This window comes from Neovison vison, chromosome 6 (genome assembly GCF_020171115.1).
Source record: "Neovison vison isolate M4711 chromosome 6, ASM_NN_V1, whole genome shotgun sequence".
Lineage (NCBI taxonomy): Eukaryota > Metazoa > Chordata > Mammalia > Carnivora > Mustelidae > Neogale > Neogale vison.
In genome coordinates, this window is record NC_058096.1 from 68096475 (window position 1) to 68122476 (window position 26002).

General features: G+C 42.6%; 1 protein-coding gene across 6 annotated transcripts in view; it reads left to right on the forward strand.

Annotated features, from left to right (window-relative positions):
* Window positions 1–310: 310 nt before the first annotated feature.
* The window catches only part of ZBTB38 (zinc finger and BTB domain containing 38), a 78561-nt gene continuing 52869 nt past the window's right edge, over window positions 311–26002 (forward strand). For 2 of the 6 annotated variants that reach the window (XM_044251492.1, XM_044251488.1), the window contains exons 1-3: window positions 321–674; window positions 1847–1921; window positions 18554–18619. The gene's annotated coding sequence lies outside the window, so the exon portion shown is untranslated. Of the gene's footprint in view, window positions 675–1846; window positions 1922–18553; window positions 18620–18987; window positions 19578–26002 lie in introns of those variants that run through there. The other 4 variants (XM_044251491.1, XR_006384976.1, XM_044251493.1 and 1 more) reach the window with 4 other exon arrangements.

Genomic DNA, 26002 nt, shown 5'->3' on the forward strand with positions numbered 1-26002 from the left:
GTGAGAAATCCCCAGAGAAACACCCTCTTCTGCTTCTCTCTTTGACAGAGAGTGACCAGGCCTCTGCTATGCAGAAGGGTGATGTCCCTTGGGGCGGCCTTGCTGAATCTGCCTGGGACTGTTCCGGAAGTAGGAAGGGCGGCTGGGGGTGGGGAGACAGCAGGAATGTTCTCCTGGCTTGCTGCTCCGTACAGGCGAGTGTGCTGAGAGGAGGGCCTCTGGACATCAAAGGTTCCTTTTGTCCCCTTCCGAGTGGCAGGGCAGCCAGGCCGCTGGTGATGACTCAGGCCTGGCCCTGACGTCACCCACGCCCGGCCACTGGCCTCCCTCTGCAGCCAGGAAACTGGCTGGGGAGTGGCACTCGCAGCTGCAGCAAATCTCAAAATAAGGAGGCAACTGCTTCTCTCCTCCTCCTCTCCATCTCCCCACAGCACACCTTTCTTTTCTTCTTCTTCTTCTTCTTCTTCTTCTTCTTTTTTTTTTTTAGCCTCATGGAGGGTTTTGCTTGTAGATCAACTTTCAAAATATAGGAAGTCAGAATGGGTGACATCATCAGAAAAATATGTGGAGCTGATCTCAACAAGAAGTGAAGAACCCAGAGCAAGAAAGCGGTTATAACTCCTGAGCCCAGGGAGCTGGCAACGTCTGGGTTTCGGAGGAGCCAGCGTCTCTGAGTAAGTGAAGGCCCACCCCTTGCCCCCCTCACTCAGCGCCCTATGCTGTGGGGCGCCATCTTGTTTCCTGACACCTGTGGCTTGGCAGGCTCCAGTCCAACGGGAGGGAATGGGGTGCATTTGGGAGACCTTCCAAAGACAGCACCAAAGGTATTTTATCTGATCTCTCTCTTCTCACAGGACGAGACAAGAGTGCATTTCCTCTCAAAATAATAATAATAATAATAATAATAAAATCTCTATGTGTGTGTGTGTGTGTGTGTGTGTGTGTGTGCGTACACATATGTATAGGCTGAAACCCCGGGGAAAATGGCCCAAGTCGTTCTTTCCCCGGTCAACCCTCTTGTTTTGTCTCCTCTTTCCTCCTCCCGCCCTAGTACTCTGTTTTGGACTGCCAGAATGTTTGTTCAGAGTTCTGAACTGTTTGCTTCCTGGATCTTCAACCGGGTAATTAGACACGAAAAGAAACCCTGTTCTAGTCAAATATGTGCCCTATGCTGTCAAATAGTATTTTTGCACCTAATCTGGTAAAAGATGGTAGCCCTGGTAAGAAAACATCCGCAACCTGCCACCTTTCCAGAGCGTGTTTGTGGTTGCTCTGATTGTCATATGCATGCTCTTCCATTGTTTCATCACCGTGTTTATAGAGAGCTTACTTTAATTCCTTCTTGTGCCATTGCATCTGGAATGATATTAAAACACAAAGACGGATATAATGTACCTCTGATGTCTGTTTTAACATCACCTAAAAAACTTAAGTCTTCACCTAGCCTATAATTTTACAAGCTCTGAGAGTCCCTAAGTAGGAAAGTTAAGTTCCTGAGAGAAAAGTTAAAATGTGTACCTAAGAACTGCAGAGCCCGTAGGTGAGAAATCGTACCCAGTGTTCATAGTTTCCAGTGTCCTCCCCTGAGTCAGCGCCTCGTCTTGTAGAACTTACTTAGCGGAGTAGAATCATTCTTTACAAATTCTATTTTATAATGATTGGAGGGGGATGTAGTAAAGAAATCTTATTTTAAAGACAATAGGGAAGTTTGTCATTTACTGGAAAACAGTGGCAAATTCCGTTGTAACCTAACAACACAATTTAGAAAGTAACTATGTATTTGTTTTGTAATTCTAATGTGTTTGTACATCTTACATTTATTTTTTGTTCTATTTTAATATATCAGGTTGTCTTGAAGTGAGACTCTGCTGAATTTCTGCTCTTCTGGCTTTAAGATCTGAATGCTGGGACCACTGATTTGGTGAGTGTCATTCGCTCCTAATGGCTGCTTAAATTTAAGTTTACAAATTCTATTCTCTTGGTTTACAGTAAAATTTAAGGAGGGGGAGAAGGCATGGTAACTTCTGCACACATGAAAAGCAGCGGTATCCAAAAGTACATGTAAGAGTTAGGATAAGCTAATTGCCATAATGGACTGAAAAATGTATTCAGGCTCAAACACAACAGAAGTTTATTTCTTGCTTATGTAACAGGGTGTAGTGGGTCAACTCTCACACATTCCTTCAGAGCTACAGATTGAGAGAGGTTCCACCTTCTGCAGCGTGTGGTTTTCAAGGTCACCGGGACTGCTCTAATCCCCGTGGAAGAGAAGAAGTGTGTGAAAATTGCACATGGAAGATTATCACAGGCCATGCCTCGAAGGGATGTACAACACTTGTACTGACATCAGCTTGACTAAAACTCAGTCACATGATCATATCTAACTGCAAAGCATTCTGGGAAATGTAGTCCCCAGGGAGGCAGGCACTTCCCAGTAATGGCTCTGGGGAGTTTCTGGGTATGAGGTAGTCCTCTCTGGCACAGCATGATAAAGAACTGAGAGATGCTCAAGGGTAAGAGGGCAGAATGAATCAATGAGAGAAGCAAAAATTTAATCAGATATTTAGTATTCCCTGACCAACTCTCTTCAGTAACATCTGGCCGTATCAGTAAGGAGCAGTGAGTGAGATTTTTCAAGACCCTCTGTTCTTTCCAACCCTGAACCTTTATATGAGCTCTACCATGCTGCCAGTGGCTGGTATATGAAGAAGGACATTCTTCCCCTTGTTTTCCCCTCCAGGGTCCTCTTGGTCTGGGAACATTTTGGTTTTGTTTCCTGGTTTAGGGTCTAGTCATGCTAGTTGGATGAATTCTGTCCCCCCAACTTTGAGCTCTGGTAGCCTATTGGAAATCTCGTGGTTTCTTTAGCTCATGATTCTGTCTGCTCCTGGGAGCTTTCGGAAGCTACCCTGCCCGATCTACTCCAGGTTTGGGATGCTTTTTAATCTTGTGAGTATGGGGGTGTGGGGGAGGTGGAATCCCTGACTAAGATGGGATCTTCACACCAAGTTATTAGAGGAACATTTAAAAGTAGATTTAAAAGGCTCAGACTGGAGAGATTAGTGCAACCATAAGGTTTTGATACATAATTCTAGCTTTTTCTTCTCAAGAAAAGTTTCAAAACATATACTGAAATAATGAGTAAGGCCATAACCCCTGTTTGGAGAACTCTGAACTAATTTTATACTTTATGTAGCCTTTTTGCCATTGTTGGTCTTAGCAGAGAATTCCCCTGCTGGTAAATACCAGAAACCATATGTTGGGTGCCTTATGATGCCCCTCAGACATCATAAAAACTTCCAGTAAAAATGGACTACATGTGCTTGCTTCAGCAGCATGTATACGAAAATGGACTACAGTCTTTGCCTGAGCTAGTTCTCTAGTCTTATTGTTGATATCTGGATAGACGCTGGTTTCTGATTGAATTTTGCCCCTGGACTTGACATTTCTGGCACCCACACCCACACCCTGGAGAACACATATTGCCCATTGTGTGGGAAGGCCAGCTATTGGCCAATATGACACAGCCTTTCAGGCTCTCCGGGAGCCTGGTGCCTGGCCTAGTCTTTTGTTACTGCTGCCTTGCCTCTGCCCAGGGCCCTCCTGATGTGAGGGCCCTGGGCAGAGTAGCTAGTAGAGGAAGCTAAAGAGAGGACCAAGTTGAATGGGAGAATACAGAGCCTCTTAGCGTGCAGCCAGAGGAGTAAGTTGACAAGTACTAGTTTTCAAAAGCTAGAGCCAAGTGGGGACAATCTGTTGCCCAATGTCCCAGTCTAACAGAGTCTGCCAGGAAGGGCAAGGCCAAAGGCCATAGTCGAGGAGGAAAGGTGGCGGGGTCCATTCTCTTGGGAGACTTGGTAGTCACAGTTTGTTAATTTCAACTACCATGTGATAATGACTCCTCAAAGCACTAAGTATGCAGGAATTGACATATGAATATGTGTGTGGAGGCGGTAGGCTGGCATCAACCTCCTGATTTCTGATGACTAGCTACGTTGATAGCATGACAAGGAGGGATGTGGAATCACCAAATCAGAATTTCAGTATGTCAGCCCGATTCCTCCACAGAGTTGGTACAGCATGCTGGGTGACCTCACAGACACACCAACAAGGCAGAGGTAACAAGTATACACTTTGTAAATATTTTGGTCTTCAACATTTTCAATAAAGTGTCAAAGTAGACATATAGGGAAAATTTGACTTTTCTGGAGCTTCCTTAACTTTAAACTTATATTTTATGATTTAAAAAATTTTTTAATTCTGTATGTGAGGTATAGTTAAAATTTGGGGCACCATATTCTTTTGGGAGCTTAGGTCACCTAAAGAGCTTAGCCTGGACCTGTTGTCTGTGACATGCAGACATGAACTGAGCCCAGCAGGCTGACGAAGGCAGTGCCTAGACCTGTTGGTTGTTTTTCATCCCAGGGATTTTATTCTTTTCATAGTACAGAAGTACAAGCCCCCTTCTTACTCTGGGTCAGCATTTATGAATGTTGCTTTAGAGGGTTTTGCAACAAGGCCACGTCATATTCATCAAAGCAAAGAATTCATGGTAATAGGGCCTTGTAATTTCTCTTGCTGAAATCCCCCGATTTCTTGTCAAGAACGAAGCTGGAAAACACCACACTTGAAGACTTCATGGTTTTGTTTTTAACTCAAGAAGCCTCTGCTTTTCATCAGAACTTGAAAGCTTCCTCCCACCTCCAAAATGGTATTTTTAAAGGATGTAAAACTGAGATTCTGTCAGGATAAATAAAGTATTATATGTGAAATGGTTTGGGCAACTTAGAACAATGTATGGCAAGTCAAGGTGTTGATGAAAATAATTATAATTAGAGTCAGCATTGGTGTTTTAGCTTTTGATAGTGGTATTAATATTTAAAGTCTCCTCATCATTAAATGTTTTGTCTCTCTCTCTCTTTTTTTTTTTTTTTAAGATTTTATTTATTTATTTGAGAGAGAGAGAGAACACAAGTGGAGGAGAGCAAAGCAGGGAGAGCACAGCAGAGGAGAGGGAGCCTAACTCCAGGGAATCTGACTTGGGGCTTGATCCCAGGACCCTGGGATCATGACCTGAGCTGAAGGCAGTCATCTACCCCACTGAACCTCCCAGGCACCCCAATTTTTTTTTTTTTTTTTTGGTCTTTCTAAATTGACTTTCCTCTGAGGTCCTTAGTACCATTCCCTAACTAGCTAGCATGTGGTATAAAATTTTCAAGGTCATCTGAAAGGTTTAACTGTAGGCCAGAAGTCTAACTGAGAGGATTCTAATCTTATTCTGAGAGAGGTTTGACCCCGGGGAGTGGGGGGAAATGGCAGTCACTGAAGTCTATGAGAGAGGATGGGTTTGAGGCATCTCTCTGCCAAAAAAAACACAAAAAACCCAAAGCAAAAACAGTGTTTCCTGGCATTCTAGGGGGCTCCCAGTGCATTGGCCAAAGGAGGCCTTGAAACCAGTCCACAGAAGCATTGTGCTCGGGTAGTGTCTCCCAAATGAGAGTGGAGTCCATTGCCTGCCCAAAAACCCCTAATCCTGAGGGCAGCCGTCTGCTTGGTGTTGTGGGGCGGGGGATTACACACAGAGTCAGCAAGCATGAGTTCAACCCAAGAGCAGGAAAGAAGGCGTGTTTTCAACTGTGAGCTCCCCTCTGTGTCCCAGATCCTATAGTCTGTTAGCTTTGGATGTAGTGGGAAGGTAGTATCTAGTGAAAGGACTTTCTCACTGACCCAAATTCCTTGGCATCAACTATACCAAGGTATTTCACAAAAGAGACTGTAGCTTAAAATTCACCCCAGGTACCAGACTGAGTCTGAACAATACTCCTCCTAAAATGCCACTCTTCCCTCCGTTTCAGTCTATGTGAGGCAAATTCCTTTTTTGTTTCTTTTAAAATATTTATCATTGTGTTTCAGATGTAAAGAGTCCTAAATACCTACTGTACAAGATCTGGAAAATACAGAAAAATATCAAGGAGAAAACAACAGTCTCCTATAATCCAACAACCAAGCAACAATTCTGTATTAACATTTTGATCCATTTATTTCCAATTTTTCGTGTATATATATACATACATATATGTATATATATATATACACACACACACATATGAATTATTTGACATTGTGTTTTGGTATTTTACATGCTTTTTCTCACCCTACTTACAATTATGTTGTAAACATTTTTCCAGGTCACTAAGTGGCCTATGAATATTTGATTTTTAATGGCTGTGTTTCCATTGCACTGATCTGTCTTAATTTATCCATTTTTTTGGATGGCCATTTTGATTGTCTTCAGTGCTCTGCTGTTATCAGTCTGTAAACATTCTTGTAGATAAAACTTTGTGCACATCTTAGGGGAAATTCCTAGAATTAAATCAGGAGGTCAAATGACTTGGTTTTGAGGTTCCTAATGCACACTGGTAAATTAGCCTCCTGAAAGACACCAGTGTCTATTTCAAAATCTAAGTCCCCTTTAGTTTCTCACGTTAAAACTAATACTTCTAGACCCCAGTGGCATCAGAAGCTCTGAGGAGGGAGCCTAAGATTATGCTTTTTAGCATACCCTCCTAATTATGCACGTTAAAGCCAGAGAACTGTGGATACACTGCATTCAATTCAATAAATACTCATTTCCACAAACTGGGAACCCTGAGATAGTATAGCTAAGCCAGAATTTAACTTAAAGGCTTTTATTTGGCCTCCAAATTTTAGATTTTTCCTTAATCGTGGTATGGTATAGTTGAAAGATTGTCAGCTAAGGAATCAGGAACCCTTACTGTAAATATGAAACAACTGAGACCCAGAATGGTTCATTTACTTCCAGGTGGTACTCAGAGATTTAGTGGCAGAAGTAAAACTAGAACTTGGGTAGACAAAGGGCCCAGAGCCACCCAATCTTGTGGCAGCAGAGACAAGGCACCAGCGAGAAGACAGACTCCTTAGGTGAAGCTCAGGCCTCAGCCAGGAAACTTTTATCTGCCTTCTCAGAAGCAGGGCCATATCTCAGGACATGTGTGGGCAGCCCAGACCCCAGCAGGAGCCATGTGCCCACCCTGGTTGCCTGACAAAACCAGATCACCGTGTGCCCTAAACCCTGAGGTGGGAACATTAATGCTGGACAGAGGAGGACATAGGGTAGCCACACAGATCCATGCATAAGAGCAGAGTAGGGGCAGGGGGTCCAGAGTCAGAAGGCAGGAGAGCAGAGACCCACATTGTGATCAGATTTTGGTCAAGGCTGGCATGAGCTGGAAAAAAAAGACAAAGCCAGATCTTGAGGGGGAGCTGCAAAATTCAGCCTCAAGGATGGAGTCCCATTACGTAACTTCATAGTCTGAGGAGGTACCTGCCCTGAGCTGCACCTGCCTCTTTAAATCAGAGAGGTTCTGTGCATTGGGCTGCCTTTTGACAGCAGGTAAGTAGGAGCATCTGGCCGAAGGAGGGGCAGTGGATCCAAGGAGAGGCCCCTGCAATTGGGAAACTGGGAAAATTCTGTTACAACAGAGAACATAGTAAACAAACAACAACCAAATTTAGTTTTCTTTGATCGCCTTCTAAGAGGAAGTCTGACCTTCCATCTTGTGTGAGTAACTGCACAAGCCGATCCGACTACACCTATGTGGCCCCTGATGACTACACCTATATGGCTGCCTCATTGCACCAGCCTAGCTTCTGAGGACCTCCCTTACATCATTTGTTTCAAGTTCAGCCTTCACAAACTGCTTAGCTCTTGTTGGTCCCTAGTTCATGTGCGGGCTCTAGAAATCACCATTTGGATTCCTCCATGCCCAAACACACATTTCCCTCCTGTGACTGCACCAGGTGAAGGGCAAGAGCCAGCCCCTGAAGGAACACCTCTGCTGCACCCTTTATTCATACTGGATGCCCGGGAATTTGCCTGTGATCACTAAGCTTCACTGCTTCTGGGCAGAGTCTTTGTTATCTCTTGGCTGTTCCCACATAGGATCACTGCTTTCCTGATTTTTGGCCTTCTGGTCCAAACTCATAGAGCCAGGGTTAGGATGAGTATGGATTCTGGGAAGCTCGACAACCTTCCTTTAATGAGGGGTACAGCAGATGGAGGGTGACTTCCCAGACATGGATGAGGCAGCTCAAGTCATCACTATGATGTTGGCTCTACGCAAAGCCCATCTCCCTGGCATCCTTTACAAATTCCTTGGCCGAGGCACCTCCTGATACTGAGTTCTAATTACTGGCAAGACCTGGATCCCTAGGCCAAGAAGATCAATGTGGTGGTGACAGCAGTGCCTCCAGATTAACCCTCAGGAGGTAGATGCTGGAGTTCTGTGACATCCAGACAAGGTGCCCACATGCTGCTGTTGAAACATAGGTGATACACAGAGTAGGAAGTCCAAGGGCAGAATGTGTTCAGTGTGGCCTGTGATCTGACAACATGCCACTGGAGATCCCATCCTTCCCTGTCTATGCTGACTCCATGTCCACTCCCCACACACCTTGCTAATGAGTAGCTAACTTTAGGAATAAAAAGCATTCACACAGCCTCTGGCCAAAGCTGCTGGACAACCCTGGCCCAGGCAAGTTCTGTCTGTCTGCTCCGTGGCTGTCATATCATGGCTTTCATATCACTTCTTGGGAGAGTGATGTTGGCGCCAAGTCTTCCTGTTGGGCCAAGAGGTACTGCCTCAAAGAAGCCCAGCGTTCCCAGACGATGATGTCCCATTATTCTAGTCAGGAGCAACTAGACCAACCTAAAGGCTCACCCAATAGGAAGAGCCCCATTTTCCACCACTGAAATGTCAGACAAGTATTTTCAGACGAGTAGACAAGTATTAGGAAAGCTGGAACAGTGAGAGATATCTGAAGCCTCAACACCCAAACTCTGAAGCCACCCTCCCCCCTACTGCCATCTTGACTGGACCAGCAGAAGGAATCCCTACACATCTATCAGAATGGCTAAAATGACATATACTGTTGTTCCCATATGCTGGCAAGGATTTGGAGAAATTGGATTGTTTCTGCACCGCTGGTGGGAACAGAAATGGTGCAGACATTCAGGAAAAGAGTGTGACATGCATTTACCATACAGTCCCACTCCTGGGTGTTTACACAAGAGAAATGAAAACTTATACAAGAGACCATATATCAATATTCATAGTAGTTTTATTTCTAATAGCTTAAACCAGGAAACCAGCCAGATGTCCCTCACGGGGAGATTGGATAACAAAACCGTGGTACACCCGTACTATGGAATTCTACTCAGCATAGAAGGATACATATTCTTTACGTACAACTTGAATGGATCTAATGGCATTATACTGGGGGAAAGAAAGCCAGTCTCGAAGGGTTACGTACTATATGATTTCACTTATAACATTCTCAAAGAGACAAAACTATAGTGACTGAGAATAGCTCAGTCCCAGAAGTTAGTGCTGGAGGAAGATTGACTCAAGAGGGTTAGTATAAGATTTCTGTGTTGGGGGCGCCTGGGTGGCTCAGTGGGTTAAGCCGCTGCCTTCGGCTCAGGTCATGATCTCAGGGTCCTGGAATCGAGTCCCGCATCGGGCTCTCTGCTCGGCAGGGAGCCTGCTTCCTCCTCTCTCTCTGCCTGCCTCTCTGCCTGCTTGTGATCTCTCTCTGTCAAATAAATAAATAAAATCTTAAAAAAAAAAAAAAAGATTCCTGTGTTGGTACGGCATAGTTCTCGATCTTGGTTGTGTTGATGGCTGCTCCGATCTACGCATGTGATAAGATTTCATAGAACTACACACACACACACACAGAGCAGGTAAAAACAGGTGAAACCCAAATAAGGTCCATATCTGAATTAATAATATTGCACCAATGTCAGTTTCTCGCTTTAGACAAGGTATGATATAGACTAGTTTAAGATATTCTCATTAGGGGGAGCTGGATGAAGTTACATAGTTACTATCATAGTTTTGCAACTTTTTGTGACCCTTAAACTATTTCCAAAAATGTCATTAAAAACAACTTCTAAAAACTTTTTTTAAGTTTAACAAAAAGGGGGGGTGTTCCCTCACCCCCAAGAAAGGGGGGATTTAGCCACCAGTCTCTCTTTTATGAGCAACTCCTATTGTTTATTTTGCCACTTTTCTAATTTATGAGTAGGCTTCTACGGCCTTGACCTCTGCTTTTCAGAGACAGCCCATCTCAGATGGAATCAAAGTATTCCATCTACTAGTATTCCAGTACTAACTGAATATGCCCCCTTTCTCCTTTCTGAGACTTGTAACTTCAAAGCGAGGTAAAGACTCAGAGATCTAAGAAACGGTCTCATGGTGAAAATCTAGGACAAATCATCCTTCTCTCCCCTACACAGTGATTTCTTTTCTGGAATGGCTCTTTGTCTTCTCTGCTCTTCATACAGATTACTCTCTTCACCTTTGCCAAATGGCCCCTCCTCTAATAGAAGGAGATTAACCCTTCCTTGCCCCCTTTCGATCTCATTCAGCTGAGGGGTTGCTTACAGCCGCACTGCTCTCCCGAGCCTTGTGCCACAGCTGAATGCTGCTGTGGGAGAGGGCTGCCTTCCCTTTGAAGCGTTTACACCTCTGTCGAACACCTTTTTGCCGGATTGGGCAGTGGGAAGGATGGTTTTGAAATTAAATTTACGGTGAGCCGCTTGGGTTTGCAGTATGGAACTGTACAAGGCCATGGCCATTTAGGTCAAGGGGTCCTCCATGCTCACAACCTTAAGGACCCCATCTTCATGAAATTCTAGCATTATTTACTCCTTTGCTTTACGGGAGGGGTCCCCAGCATCACCGAAGATGGAAGCTGAGCATACGGGGCCGATTACGTGGCATCCTGTCCGGATATGACAAGACACTCACACATAAGCCACTATCCCTCAGGACTGGCCTCAGCCCCCAGTTTCCTGCCATGTGTTTTTAAAGGGGGCTCATCTCAAGGGACCACAGTGAGAAAGGACATAGGTGCACCATTCTTGGCCTGGCGGGGGTCTATAGGTCAAGACAAAGTGCTAGAAAGGTGACAGTTTGAACTGTTGATCTTCGGTAGGCGTTGGTGAATCTCCTAGCTTTGCACCTTTTGGTTTCAAAACCATACTGAACAACGGAAAATGAAACCTGCAACTTATTTTTAGCTGTTCATGCTAACTCATGAGATTTCTTTTTGCAAACCAAATAGGATAAGGGCGACTTCAGCTGTCTAAACTTAATCTGATTGACTTAAATAGCAATCAAGCCTCCTCCTCTGATACTTCTCAAGTGACCCTTGGTCTCAGGTGATATGTTGGCCAATACTTACTCTTTTGCTTAAAATTGTATATAGTTGACCTTAAAAAATTTAAAGCGTACTATAACATTTTCTTCTGAGAGGAACTGAGAAACAAGTTATAAGCCCTGTTCCTGGTATCTATTCATTAATTTGCTTATTCTATTTTTTATTAAAATAGATTTATTATTTTATTTTTTATTAATTAATAAATTCCATTTATTAAGTATCTATTTTCATGAAATCTTAGAATTTTTTTTTTTATTGATTGAGCCAGTCCATTGCATTACAAAGAGCAGAATACTAGAAATAAGGACTAGGACTTTTATCCTGGTTGCTTGAGGTCTTCAGATATAACACTGTCTTTGAACCTGATTCTCTTCACCCCCAAGAAAGGGTTGAGGTGGCATCCTGCAAAGAACTTCCCCATCTTATAGTTCTATGAAACGTGCTTTGACAATGTTGAGGCCCATTTTGGAGGCAGTGGTGTTGCTGTCAGACCACTCTTATCCCTGTCTCCCCTTTCCCTGTTGTAGGAGGGACAGATTCAAAGCCTGTAGTCTGCTTGCCAGACAACTTCCCCTCCATAAACAATTGTTTAAGTACCTGAAAGATTTCCATGGGTATTTTCAGGCCCCAGGTCCATCCCTTAGTTCATGGAGCAAGTTCTCCTATTTTAGAAAGTGGCATTGTGAGACAAAGCTAAAGATTCCCTTGGTAGGGGTAGTAGGTAGTACAGGGAGCAGAAAATGGACTCCCCATTTGGTGTTGGTTGGTGAGTAGACCCATATGAGCCCTCTTTACTGCACCAGACGGTGCTCTAGGTGCTGGGAAAGACACACAGATCTTGCAGTAAGCAAGCCAGAGACGCGATGAAGGTAGATAATTCAATACAACAAAAACTCATTCTGCTTTTGTCTTCGGTCCGAAGGAAGTGAAGATTCACTGAGGTTTGCTAAACTGCTCTGGTGAGCTGAGGTCCACAGTCACAGCTGTCATAGCCTCTCTGAGCTGTGTCATTTATCCAGTAAAAGAGAAAGCCAGTGATTTTGTTCCAGGTTGAGCCTTGCAGTATTTGCTGCCCAGGATGAAAGGGTATCAGGAAAGGATTCTGTTCTCAAATGGGGAAGCTTTTACCAATCTGTAAGAATTCTTCCTCCTCCACTTTGATTCACATCCCACCCTCCATTTTCACCCTACTTTCCAATCTCTCTAGAAAGAAGAAACTCAGCCATCTTGTTGAATCCGTGTTTTGCCAATGCAGGCTCTAGTAAAACCTTGTTGTCCTACTTGCTCTCCACTTGGCAAGTGGCAAGCAGTTGTGGCCACAGATAAATGTGTGACTAGGGTTGCAGGAATGCTCTGGATCTCCATGTGCTCACAGGGGCTTTCTTGGTGCTATATTACAAATGTATTGAGAAATAAAATCAGGAATGATTCTGTTGTTAAAGTCAAAGCAGTGATATCAAAATGGTGGTGAGACGTGTGGAGGATATTCCCGGAAGAGAGTCCTAGTAGGATTACAGTGGGGCAGAACATGGGTCCACCAGAGTCTCCCTTGCAGCCGTAAGTCACTTACCACCTTTTCTCTGTTGAAAAACCTCATGGTTCACATTTCCTTTCTCCCTCCAGCTCTTTCCTGGACGGTAACCTCAGTGTGGTCCCGAAGGTTTGTAGCCTCATCCTTGCCATCAGGAATACAGTCCTTTCCCATTCTTACACAGATGTGAATGGATAGAAGTGAGACAGCTCATGTCTAAGAATTGGAGGCTTCCCAGAGTTCACATTCCTCAGTGCTGTCCGTCCATCAACCATTCACTCTACTGCCTCACGAACACCAAGCAACCTAATCCTCCTCTCGTATTCCCGGGCAGAGTGGAGCTGATTAGAAAGCCCTGTTTGAGAGCCATCTGGTTGGCATATAAAATTACTGCCAATGAGCTAGATAGTCAGCTGGCCATGTAACCAGGAGGCAGGACATTTGGAGTCCAGCTCTTGGCCAACCGACCTAAAAAGCAAGCTAGGCTGGATTTTTTAGAATCACAAACTGTTCAGAGTTGGAAGGGATATTAGGAGCAAAATGTATGGATGCTAACAGAGTGAGCTAATCATTAAAATGGTACATTTGAAACACTACCCATGGTTGAGGAAAAACCTCTTACTCAAACTTTAGGCTTTTGAAAAGTCGGTTTTTAATATATGTTGGAGAAGGAACTTGTAATACCAACTTAGTTTATCTATTCAGGCCAAAAACATTATTTGTGAATGGAAACCAGATCAGTCTTGATTGTTACACTGATTTTTCTTTAACTGACAATTTAGATTAGCATAATCTAATAACCTGATACAAATATACTCACAAATAGTGAATATATTAGATATAAAAAGGAACAAGATATAATAGAGCAAATGGGCAAATTCACTTATTTAATGTGTGATCTTGGGCAAATGACCAGATCCTCTCAGTCCCAGCTTCCTCATCTGTACCAGGAAAACACACCTGGTAGAATGCAAGCTCAGGGATGCCTGGGTGGCTCAGTTGGTTAAGCAGCTGCCTTCGGCTCAGGTCATGATCCCAGCGTCCTGGGATCGAGTCCCACATCGGGCTCCTTGCTCGGGAGCCTGCTTCTCCCTCTGCCTCTGCCTGCCTCTCTGTCTGCCTGTGCTCGCTCTCTCTCCCTCTCTCTCTGACAAATAAATGAATAAAATCTTAAAAAAAAAAAGAATGCAAGCTCAGATGGAAATGTAAGCTTTTCCACTTCTTTCATCTCATAAAACATTTCCAAATTACAAGAAATCTTTGGTCCAAGTTGTTAGTCTGCTTTCTACTATTAACTTTTCAACATGGTCCAATGGACTCCTCTTTTTTTATCTTTTGCACCTTATATCTTATCCAGCCTGTCTCCAGTTGGTGGCGTCCTAGATACCCACAATGCCCAGAGCCTGAGAGGTTAAGGCTGGTTCTTGTAAACCCAGTTAGGCCTGGCTTCAAGGAGAGGAATCCCCCCTACCAGGATTTTGCACAATAAGAAGATTCCTATATCAGGGTAGAATGTGGATGAAAGAGGTTTTATCCTTTGAGGACTGGTGGAAATATCTAGACTTTTGAATTGGTCAGACTTAGGTTTGAATCCTAACTCTACCATGTACTATGTAACCAGAAATCCCAATTATTTCCTCGCTCAAAGTGGACGATAACTAATGCTCACCTTGAAGGGTTATTAGATTGGAATTAAATAATGTAATATAGCTAAAATATTGAGTATGTAGTAGGTTCTCAATAAATGGTAGCTGTTATAGACCTAGCTCTGATCAAGGTAGAAAGCAGAAGTTCCCCCCTAGCTCTCCAGACAAGATATAGATGTTTGAAATAGCATTGGACTTTCCAAAAAATTTAAGTTAAAATATCAGTCAAAGCCATTTTTAGTCATTGATAAATTAAGTCACCACATTGTTTCCAGGGCTAAATACACTCATTATAGAGAGATGTAACAATTTCATAAAATTTTCCAAACTTCTAATTCTAAGAATTTAAAGATTTTATTCATTTATTTATTTGACACAGAGAGAGAGAGATGACAAATAGGCAGAGGCGGGCAGAGAGAGGGTGGGGAAGCAGGGAGCCCGATGTGGGGCTCAATTTTAGGACCCTGAGATCAAGACCTGGGCTGAAGGCAGATGCTTAACCATCTGAGCCACCCGGGCGTCCCTAATTCTAAGAATTTTTAAAAAAATGTTATATTTGCTGAACTTTTCATTTGTAAAAATTTAGATTAGAATGGCCTAACCTGATAACAACTTTACACCTAACTGTAGAATGTCCATATTAGGTGTAAATGGAAGCCAGCTGTAATTTTTAATGCAGTGAATGGAGTAAAGAAATGTGCAAACCAGTCCAAATGTTTATAAACCAAGGATTCCTCTGGGACTCAGTGCCCTGACTTTACTCTTTTTTTAAACATACAGAGCCAAGCTTTGTTCATACTTGAATTATGTACTTTGCATAAACCATACAATTTAACTTTAACCCACAGGACTGAAAATAAAATGAGCTCAGAGGGCAGAACAACAAGACTGTGAGCAAGGAGGAGCGTTAATCAAAGTGAAAGACACGCCCCTCACTGCTGCCTCCATCCTGTCTGTCCGGTCCTTCGCTAGCTTCCTCCTGCCAGATTATTTAAGATTCCTTATACTTAACTCCTCAGAGTGGCAGAAACAGGTTGCAATTTTTATCCTGAAAAAGGGATTTGTCTTTTAATTTAATGTTTGCGTATAATGCCCTGAGGAGGTTGATGAGTAGCACACGATTTTTTAAAAAAATCATAAGCAAATGCATACCCTTGCCACTTGCAGTTGTGACAAAGCCTAAGTAATTCAGGCAAGAGCATGGCGTGTGTGTTTGTGTGTGTGGTGTGTGTGTTTTAAGTGCAAAACAGGATTTACTAGTGGAGAATGTCTGCCTAAACAAGCTCATCTATCTGAATGCTTTCAACTGTAGTTCAAATTTGTTTAACACAAGCAGGTTTGGTAAACGGGCCAAGTTTGCTCATTGGGCATTTTTAGAACATCACAAAATAAACCAATACGTGGCTCTTTGGCTCCTTTTGACAGAGAGTGGACAGGGAACCCACTGGGAGGTTTGGAAACCGCATGCCCTGGCATCAGGTTTAAGAGTATCAGGAGGGGATGTGACCACATTCACCACCCTGTCCTTGTGAGGACGTGACACCATTCACTCATCTCATGAGTGCCTGATATGGCTTACTGTCCTTGTCACTGTCATTTATTATCCCAGGCAGAGGAGGGAGCGACTTAGTTCTATGTGGTCAGTGCTGATTCCATATCGTGTGTATTTAGCCTGCATGATAATATTTTGTGAGTATCTTCTCGTGATTGTCAGATGTTTTTCCTGGGGAATATCTGAATAGACACTAATATCATCAAATGCCTCAGTGTTCACTTCAACCTCCTCTGACCCCACTCTAAGGACCCTGCTTTATAGATGACCATATATTAAATTGGTACCTTGTAACTCAGCCTGATAGTCTCTCTAATTTTTGACCCCCGTGGTAAAAAGGAGGAATTAGCCTAAGGACACTCCATTCTAATTTTCTGTTGCTGTCAATGCTAACCAGAGCTCATAGAGCAATGTTGTGGGGGTGGGGAAGATGGTTCCACCATTGGTGTTAGACCAGGAGCTACTGTTTCCGTTAGAGCCACGTTTATTTCTGGAGTAGTTGTGGGGGAGAGATGTGCTCCAAAGAGAAGAGGATTCGATGTGGTTCAGGTATGACTGACTATCTGGACAACCCAACCCAGAGACTAAGTACATGGTATAGAGGTGGGCTGGTGCTTTCCACACATTGAGCTGAAATCACTTGGGTTCTGGGAAAGGAGATAGAATAAAAGCTAGAAACAAAAGATTTGGTTGTGAAACCTAGTACCTAAGTTAAGATGTCTGAATACATTTTCTCCTTTAAAAAAATCCTGGGGAAATTGAATATTTTTGCTAACCTGGCTATTTTTAGCCAGTCCTTATAGAAGATCGAGGCGCTGGGAAGCTAGCAACCTCAGAAAATATTAATTCGTTTTGTACGTGTTAAAATTAATTAACATTAGTATATTCAGTGATACAACAAGGCAATTAAAGACTTTTGGAGAGATAAGAAGAAAAAAGTAGATATATACTCAAAATCAGGCTCATAAGCATTTTATAAAAATGTTGGCTTATATCCAAGATCTAAGGGTGGGGGTGGGTATGGTTTCTTTGTAGCTGAAGAAAGTGGAAAAGAATCTGCTCTATTTCCTTAAAAATAAAAGACTTCTTGTTTTATACAGCATGGTAAATGAAATGCTTTTCTGCTTTTTACCTGCCGGCAGTTTCTGGAGGAAATTTTTCTAGCAAGCTATGCTGTTTTCCTCTCTTCAGGGACATGGTGACACTGGTTTGTAGCAAAACAGTATTTGCTTATTAGGCATTTCTTCAAAATCCTGAATAAGCGGCTCTTTCCACATTTTTTGTTCCACATGTTAAACATTTCATTGCAATTTGAGCTTCAATTGTGTGTGTGTGTGTGTGTGTGTGTGTGTGTGTGTTGATAGGAAGTATTGAAAGGGGATGCATAAGAATTCTTGAGGGTTTTTGTTTAAAAAAATTAATTCCTACAATTATGTGTTGGACTCTCTACAGAAGGCAATTCCAATTTATTACACAGAGCCAAACTAGATCTCATCAATCTTAAGCAGCGGGGGTAGGGAGGTGGTATTGAAGAAGACATGAAATTTGGTGTTTGAGTAGATGAAATTTAATTTTCGGAAAACATTTCACTCATAAAACGGATGGCACCCCAGTGTCAGCCCTGACCTCCATGATGTCAATGTCATCATGCAAGCACTGCTAAGATAAGCCTCCAAGAAACAAAGAAACATTGCGTTTTAGCACAACACCATTTCTTCTTTCATAGTATGTACTATGCATACACACACAGCCTTCTGATATTCCTGTTAATGCCTTGTTACTTTACAATATAGCTTTTGGAGAGGGAGGGAGGAGAAAAATAATTTTGCATGTTCTATGTTCTGAGCAAGCGCGGTAAGTATGCTGCTGCAAGTCTTAACATTATTTAGGTCAGTATCCTAAGGATAGCTTTTCTTGTTCACCGTGGTCAGTTCTACATCCAAAGGAATTTAGCATCAATTTATTTTTCTGCACTGATTTTATTTGCTTCTAAGTTCAAGCAAATTCATTCACATCCTAATACAATTGCAACTGAGGAGGTATCTGCCGTTCTGTACTGCAGATACATTTAGCAGGATACATTTACACGGCTTGTGGTTAGAGGTTATAGCACGGATACAGACAGCCCGATCATGCATTCTTCTACAAGCCTGCCGGCGGCATCACTTAGGATCTGAAAAATAATCTAGAAGAGCTATACCCTATATAACATTATTTTTTACTTTGCAATAGCATAACAGTTTTTTATTTTGTTTTTTGTTGTTGTTGTTGTTAGCAATTCTATGAAATTAATAGTCTATAAAATGCATTCCCAACCAGATACATACTGTATTGAAAGCTTTCTTCAAGAAGAAGATATGACAGTATTCATTCCAGCTTATTTTCTTCGTTAGCAAAAGGATTGTTTGATTCTCAGAAGCAAAAGGACACATTCATTGTGCAGCAGCTCTGCTCAAGTGTATGAAATGCCTTCTACTGTCTGGTTGCAGAATTTGGAGTTTGCTAAACAGTGTTTAGTGATTGGGCTCATCTTGCATCACCAGTTGATGACATTTTTCTTTGTTCCCTCCTACCCAGTTGAACCAAGACTCTGAGGCTGATATGCAATGTCACTTACAACATTAATCAGATACTGCATTTAAGGTGAGCTGTCCCTTGCCTCCTCCTTCCCCAGTGCTCGTGTGCTGCATGCAGTGCGTATCTTGCTTCTGCGAGCCTAAGATGGCAGGCAGGATTAGCCGTGCTTTTGCTGTGTGTGCATGCTGTGTATAGAATTCATTACACGTTGCCTAGTATTTCAGATGTGAGTATGTAAATGCTCGGTATGCCATATCATCTGGTAGCGAAGACTTGTTTTTGCCTCATTACAGCCTTAGATATTTCAACATCACCTTTCAGTTCCGATTCATTTGCCTCTGGAGGTTTGCTTTTCATCACGTTCAAAATAGGATTTTTACCTTTTTTTTTTTTTTTAAACAAAGCCAAAAAAAAAAAAAAAAGAACCCTAAAAACAAAAACAACAACAAAACTCTGCTACCAGATGGTGTCTCTCCTTTCTTCTTGCATTTGCTGTCTTTTAAATAATGTATGTTGTATTGTTAATTAATGTGAATATCAAATTAAACACTTGAAACTTACATATTTATTATGCAGGTAGGAGGCAAGGTGGAATCTATTTTTAACTCTTATGCACTCCACGGTGTGCAGACAACTTGGTTCTCAAATTTGTATTTTCAGTGCTGGTATCAGTGGTTTGATTTTCAGCAAATGTGACAGTGGCCTTTGCAGTGGTCAGCTCCGGGCTTTGAACTCTCAGAGGAGGAAGGGAAAAAAATTCGGCACACCACCTCCTTGGTTGCAGCCTCAGAGAAACCTTGGATGAGAAACTTCTTTTTTTCAATCCTGTTTTCCTGTTGATAAATTCAGTTCTCGTGATCACAGTACATTCAAGCTGTTCTGCGTATGATTTTTTTTGTGTGTGTGACAATTGCATCTAAAACTTGTGAGCAAGAAGACGGAGAAATCAGTTGGTCTCCATCGCTTTACATAAAAATGGCTGAGTGTCTTGTCATGCTAGCACTGCATTAAGTGATACATACAGGTAGGTCAAAATTTGCATGTTTTCTAGATTTTTTTGAGCCATGCAGCAAGAATTTGAGTAGGATTAAAATATGACTTTTGGAACAAACATTAAATAAGACAGCTGTAATTTTTTGGAGGGAGGGTATTAAATTGGATGGGCTTTCCTATTCAGATACTATATAAATTTATAGCTTTGATAAACTCACAAAATGATTCTGCCATAAAAGTGAGATGATTCCTTTTTTAAAAAATCATCTATATGATAGGTGTGGCGCCATTAGACAACAAAAGAATTTTTTTGAAAAGTCTGTTGATTCAGCTCCATTTTAGCTTGAAACTAAAAATAAATGGGTTTCTTGAGATAATTTCAAAGAGCGCAAACAAGCTTAATAAGAAACATTTAAAATATTTAAATTTTAAGAAGCGGTCTTTAAACGTGTTATATGAAAGATGAAAATAAAAACTTACATGCTTCCAAAATCAATTTTAGATAATATACAAGAATAAATATGCTATTTGTGTATCTATAATTCAAAGAGATGAGGAGTTACAATTTTTGAAGGAGGGAGTATTAAATGTAGATGGCCCTGTTAGAAGATAAAGAGCTTCACTGAATGAGAAAGAGTCCCTAGAATGGTTCATTGCAGACCATACAGCTGTGGCTCTGTAAGTACCAAATTCTGGCACTTTTCAAAATAATTTCATGGGTTCTTTCCTTTGAGCTTAACTTCCGAAATATATTTTAGTTTCAAATTAACACTGGGCCAGAACCTGTTTCCTTGGTAACCAAATCTTGTTTAAAAATGCAGTATAACAGATATGCAAAAGATTGTCTTAAAAAAAGAAACAAATGGTTAATGACCATTATCCAGTTCTTTTTCCCTCTCATAGAGAGTCTGGACTGGTTTTAGATGTTTTTAAAGGCGGTCTTCAAGCCTTAAAAATTAAGCCATATTTCTACCCTTTATAGAGAAAGCTTGCACAGGGAGAGCTTTTTGCTTCCTCCTTTGTGCTCAGTACTTTCAAAATTAAGGTTTTCTTTGTAACGTGCTCCAGAATGCTGGTCAAGGTTTGTGTACAGACGTGTAGTTTCATTATCACTGGTTCACCAGCGCCAGTGAAACAAAAGGCATCTCAGAAATTCTCAGAATCAGAAAATGCTTGTGCTCTTGTTTTCCCTGATCCCCCCATGGGTAACCTCAGAGCTCTCGGTAGAGAAGGACCCAAGCCCAAGCCCACCCCCCCAATGAGAAGTACACATGGAGCCTTTGTGGGAACGTCTTTGTAGATCTGTTCGGAGGAAGATACTGGCAAACCTGAATCCTCTATGAGGTTTGCTCCGATGTGAAGAACATCGAGACTCGGGACCATCTGTGTAAATAGCTGCTTTAGTCTAGCAGTTGGTCTAATATTCCAAAGCACCATGTGCAAAGTCAAACCTCTTCGGGGCTAAAGGTTTGTTGCTGCTGTTGTTGTGTTGTTTGGAGGCCAACGTGAATATTTTGTTTGGAGTCTTTCTCTGGCTCAATGATATTAGAACGTGATTCATCTCATAGTGATTTCGTTCTTTGGGCTTGCCACGAAATATCCCTCCTGGAACACCTTTTTTTTTTTTTTTCCTGTTCGGGGGCCATTTTCCTTCTTGTTTGTGACTAAAAATGACTAAGAACATTCTGAATGTAGCATCAATCAGAAGATCTTAAACCGAAGGGAAATGTCAGAAACCTGATTCAGTCTTGCCTGTTTATTTCAGTATCAGTAGCATTAACAGTTGCAGGGGATCAAGCTAATTGTCATTCACTCTTGAGCAAATAATGAGGCAGGCATTTGTGATTAAAACACTATTGCTATTCAGAAAGATTACAACTAGAACGTCTTCTGTTTTGATAGGCCGGTACAAATCAATCATTTTGATCCTATTTGAATCTTAATCACGAGATTAGTTGGATGCAATGGGACTGTTTTACCACAAAAATGAATGCCCAGTAGATTCAACAGTGTATTTCTTCTTTATAAAATGTTGATCCTTTTATTGTTAACTCAAGCATGGTTGCATCATCTCGTAGATTTTCATACCTAATGATTTTTTTGTGGCATTATTCACTTATGGTACTCTTGTCTGCCTAAAAGAATTTTACACACAATTCAAGGAGGTTGAAAGCCAAATTAGACCGTTGGGAAGTGTACTGTACCACTGTCATTCTAATAAATAGACCAGTGAATGCAAGAGTAATTATTATTTATTACTTTGTTGTGTTTCGCCTTAATGCTTTGCCTTCATATTTCACAGAAATATTTACAAGGTACAAAGCTTTTCCAAACGTACCCATTTACAGTTATTATGGGATTTCCTAGTCTAGCCAAAAACACTTCCTGATGATCACAGAGATGGCACCTACCCCTTCTCATTGTTTAAAAGGCTGTGCTTAACCCATTTACACTTTTTGGCTAAGGTGGTTATACTGGGCAGGCCAGAGCAGGTGTGATAGAAAGAATGTGCAAACAACTGCTTTGTTCTCACCAAAACAAAATGAGCAAATCTGTGGTTTTCTACTTGAATGATTTAGTCTTCAGTTCTTAACTCTTTTTCTTTGGAGAATAGGAAATTTTTTCTGAACCTTAACTCGGTGAGAATACCGATATTGCATCTCTTGCCACTACAGTTAGATTGATCTACTTCATTCATTTCCGTGGGTCCCCCTAGAGAGGCTGGTAGCCAGACCCTGTTTTAGAGCTGGCTGGCAGGGAAAGAAGGATCAATAAAAAGATCTAGCACCTTTATCTTTAATACCAAATCCTGCTAAGCTTCTGAGTTCCTGGAACCACGTGGTTGATTCTAACAACTCCCTTCCAGGGGAAATGCTGTTCTTAACAGCTTCGTTGGTAATTAAACATTTGACACATCTATTGAGCACCTTCTATATGCCAAGCATATTCCAAAGGCTGGAAATAGAGTAACGAGCAGGAGAGATCAGGGCCTGCTTCTCAGAGACCTGCCTCTAGTATAGTGGAGTGGTGGGGCTGAGGAATCTCAAAAAATATTTATGTAAACGATTAAAGAAGACAAGTGCAAAGAAAATTAAAATAAAATGTTAAAAGGCAAGGACGATAGGTTAGGAGAAGGAAAACCACCGTAGAATGACTGGCCTTCCCGAGAAGCTGGCATTTAAAAGCAGAGACCTGCCTGGTAAGATGCAGCCAGCCAGGTGGGGTTCTGCGGGGATCATCACGAGGCAGAGGAGTGCGCATGCTCAGACTGCAAACTCCTCTCTTTGCGTAACCGCCATTGTCACGGGGCCAGGTCTGATAGCTTCGCGGGTAAAGCCTTTCCTAGGTCAGCTTCCCCTGCAGTGAGAAGGGTGGGCCTGGCTGGTGGCTGGCTTTGGTCAAATTCCCAGGAGGCAGTGCCGGGGATGTCACTGCCTTTGACCCAGTCCCACCCTGAAGCCACCTAAGAAGGTGCAGTGGTGCGGGCAAAATGCTGACATAGGTGTAGCACTAACTCCAGAAATCTACAGGAGAAAGGATTCTCAGAGATATGTTTTTCCTAAGAACTCCAGAAAGTAAACTTATGGCCACACATTGAGATGACCATTTCCTTTAATTTTTTCCAAAAGCAAATGGTGGGTCTGTCCCATCTTGCCAGTAAATTTTCTCTGTCCTCTCACACCTAAAACTCTTCAGCTCTACAGATTTCTTTGCCTGACAGCGGCTTTCTAAAGACCTTACTACCTGGAGTAGTATTTCTCTATTTGAGCAAATAATACCAAAGAAATTCTTTTTAAGAACCAGATCTCTTTTATGCATTTTAGGTTAGTCTGCTGGCAAAGCTCTGAGTACAAAGGGATAGGTTTGCTACATAAGTTAGAGACTGTAAGACCCTTGGGGCACCTGGGTGATGATGTTGGTTAAGTGTCCAACTCTAGTTCTGATCTCAGGGTCCTGAGACTGGCCCCTGCGTTGGGCCCCTCAGTGCATAGTCTGCTTAAGACTCTCTGTCCCTCTACCTTTGCCCCTTTCACTCACTCACTCTCTCTCAAATAAATAAATCTTTAAAAAAGAAAGAAAGGAAGGAAGAAACGATAAGATCCTATGAGGCTTTCAGAATGTGTCAGAAGCATCTTCTAAAACCAACTCGTAATTTAGGGTCTCCTGGGTGGCTCAGTCTGTTGAGCATCTGCTGTTGGCTCTGGTTAAGATCCTGGAACCCTGCTCCTCCCACTTCCTCTGCCCCTCCCCCCACTTGTGCGCACTCCCTCTCAAATAAATAAATATTAAATAAATAAAATTAGTAATTTAGTGGGTTTTGCTTATCATAAGTTAGAGGTGGCCTGGCTGACCCCTCACAGTTTAGTTTTGACTAACTTATGAACCGTTCCCCTGCAAGAAGCACATTCTAGCCCTTTATAGCAGTCTTGCCCACCAGTGGAAGAATGGGTTTCAATAATTCAGCTCACTTCTTTGGGCATCGTTTATGGAGCAGCTACGGTGTGACAGATGCCACTCCAGCCCAGGCAAAATCGAATATGACATGAAACACCCTTCGAAACTTCAGCCAGGCTCCTACACAAGGCTAGAGCATCATATGGACAGGCACAATTGTGTGTCCTCTCTGTTCCAGACAGAAACGAATGGCATGCTGTTCTCCTAGGGGCCTTTTATAATGTTGCCTTGGAGGCCAGCCTTCAGTGTGGGGGCATTTCAGCTGATGGCAAGGGTAGCTCTTTCTGGGACTCGATGTCTTATCCTCATCACCTTCCCGAGATGTCTTGGCTCCTAATAAGCCACCGTATGTCTGGCTGCCCTACTCCAAGCTGGTCTGCCTGCATTGGCCAGGTGACTTCAGTAACGGCTGCCACCCTTTTGCATTCATGAGCAGATGTTAAGTTGAGAAGCCCTTGAATATAAAAATTTGAATTTTTGATGCAGGCAAGATGCTTCTGCCTTTTTACCTTCCTTGGCTGACGGTGGGGGAGGGGGCCTTCCTGTGGGCTGTCCTGCAGAAGGCTTGGTGGGCAGCAGGTATATTAAAGACCAGTTGCCAAAGCTCATGTCTCTCTTAGGTGATCCCAGTGTGGCTCTGCTGTGGCCTCAAAGTCTCACTGACCAGAAAATCGTTCTTTTCGTCTGGTAACTCATTTGGCATCTTGTCCCTTAATTCTTCCCTTGCTTCTGCAGCTATTCCTGCTCAGGGTTCAAGACTAGCACTTGGGTTTGCACTCACTACATTTGGCCTGCAGAGGGAGCTTGTCTTCCGGTTCTGTTTTGTTTTTTTTTTAAAGCCAGTGTAAATATTATTTCTGTGTTCGTGAAAAGCTGTGAGAGCTTTCATGATTTTCTTTACATAATACAGTAAACCTCTTCCTTCCCCTGTGGTCATTGCTGCCAAATGGACATTTTGAAATTCCTTTTTTATTTTGCCTGCTAAAATCTTCTACCCGGTCTGAGGCCTTGCTCTAATTAAGGCCTAACAGTCCTGCCCATCTTCCCCAGCGACAAGCATGACGTGCGGAGTGCCTGCCCCGAGGGCCTTACAAGCCAGTGAGACAGAAAACAAAAGCCACCAGCTGAGAATGTGGTTAAATCCCAGAAGGGCAGTGGCCTTGTAATTCTCCCCAACCCTTTTCTCAAGCTGTGGAAGGGAAGAGGGGAACTTTAGTAGGGAAAGAGAGAAGCTACATCACTGGAGGATTTTCTAGAAACTGCTGGCTATTGAGGAAACGATGTGGAATAGAAGGGGGTGGTCATCTAGGAGGTGAAATGGGGAGACAGAGGTGACAGCAGAATGAGAGGGCTGTAGGAGGGTACAGGGAGGGCGCAGAAAATAAGAGGAAACAAAGGGAGCAGTCAGGAGGCCGCTGGTGAACAAAAGGAGATGCTGCTGTGCATACCCTTAAGGGAGGAGGGTCCAGGGTACAAGTGAGAAAGGGTGGGGAGGGGGTGCAACTAGAAAAATTAGTCTTGGGAAATTCCCTATAATGCGGGAGGCAGACTTGCTATGTAGGGACTGCTGCCATGATGTTCTGTCTGCCTTCAGTAGTGATGTTGGTCTTGCTGCTTAACTGTCCCGTGTAGGATGTTACAAAGAGCCTACAAACTTATGTCCTTGAGGGTAATTTAGCCCAGAATCTTATGAAGTCCCCAGCCCAAGGCTCCTATTCTATATCTGAGGATGCCAGAGAGACCTCACCACCCCCCGACATCGCTCTGCTAGATCTGGATTAAACTTTGAATTAAATAAGCAGACTTTTTACATGTGCTGCAGTCTTCTACAAAGTAAAGACTAGAATAGACCCCAAATACCCGATTTGAAGCTGCAGATTTTAGGAACTCTCTCCCAGCGTCGTGTTGCACACAGCAGGCTCTCCTTTCTCGAGTTCCCAAGGCCTGTTCCTTGTTCTTCACCAGCCTATCCAGAACTTCTCTGAGTGCCAAAGGTTATTC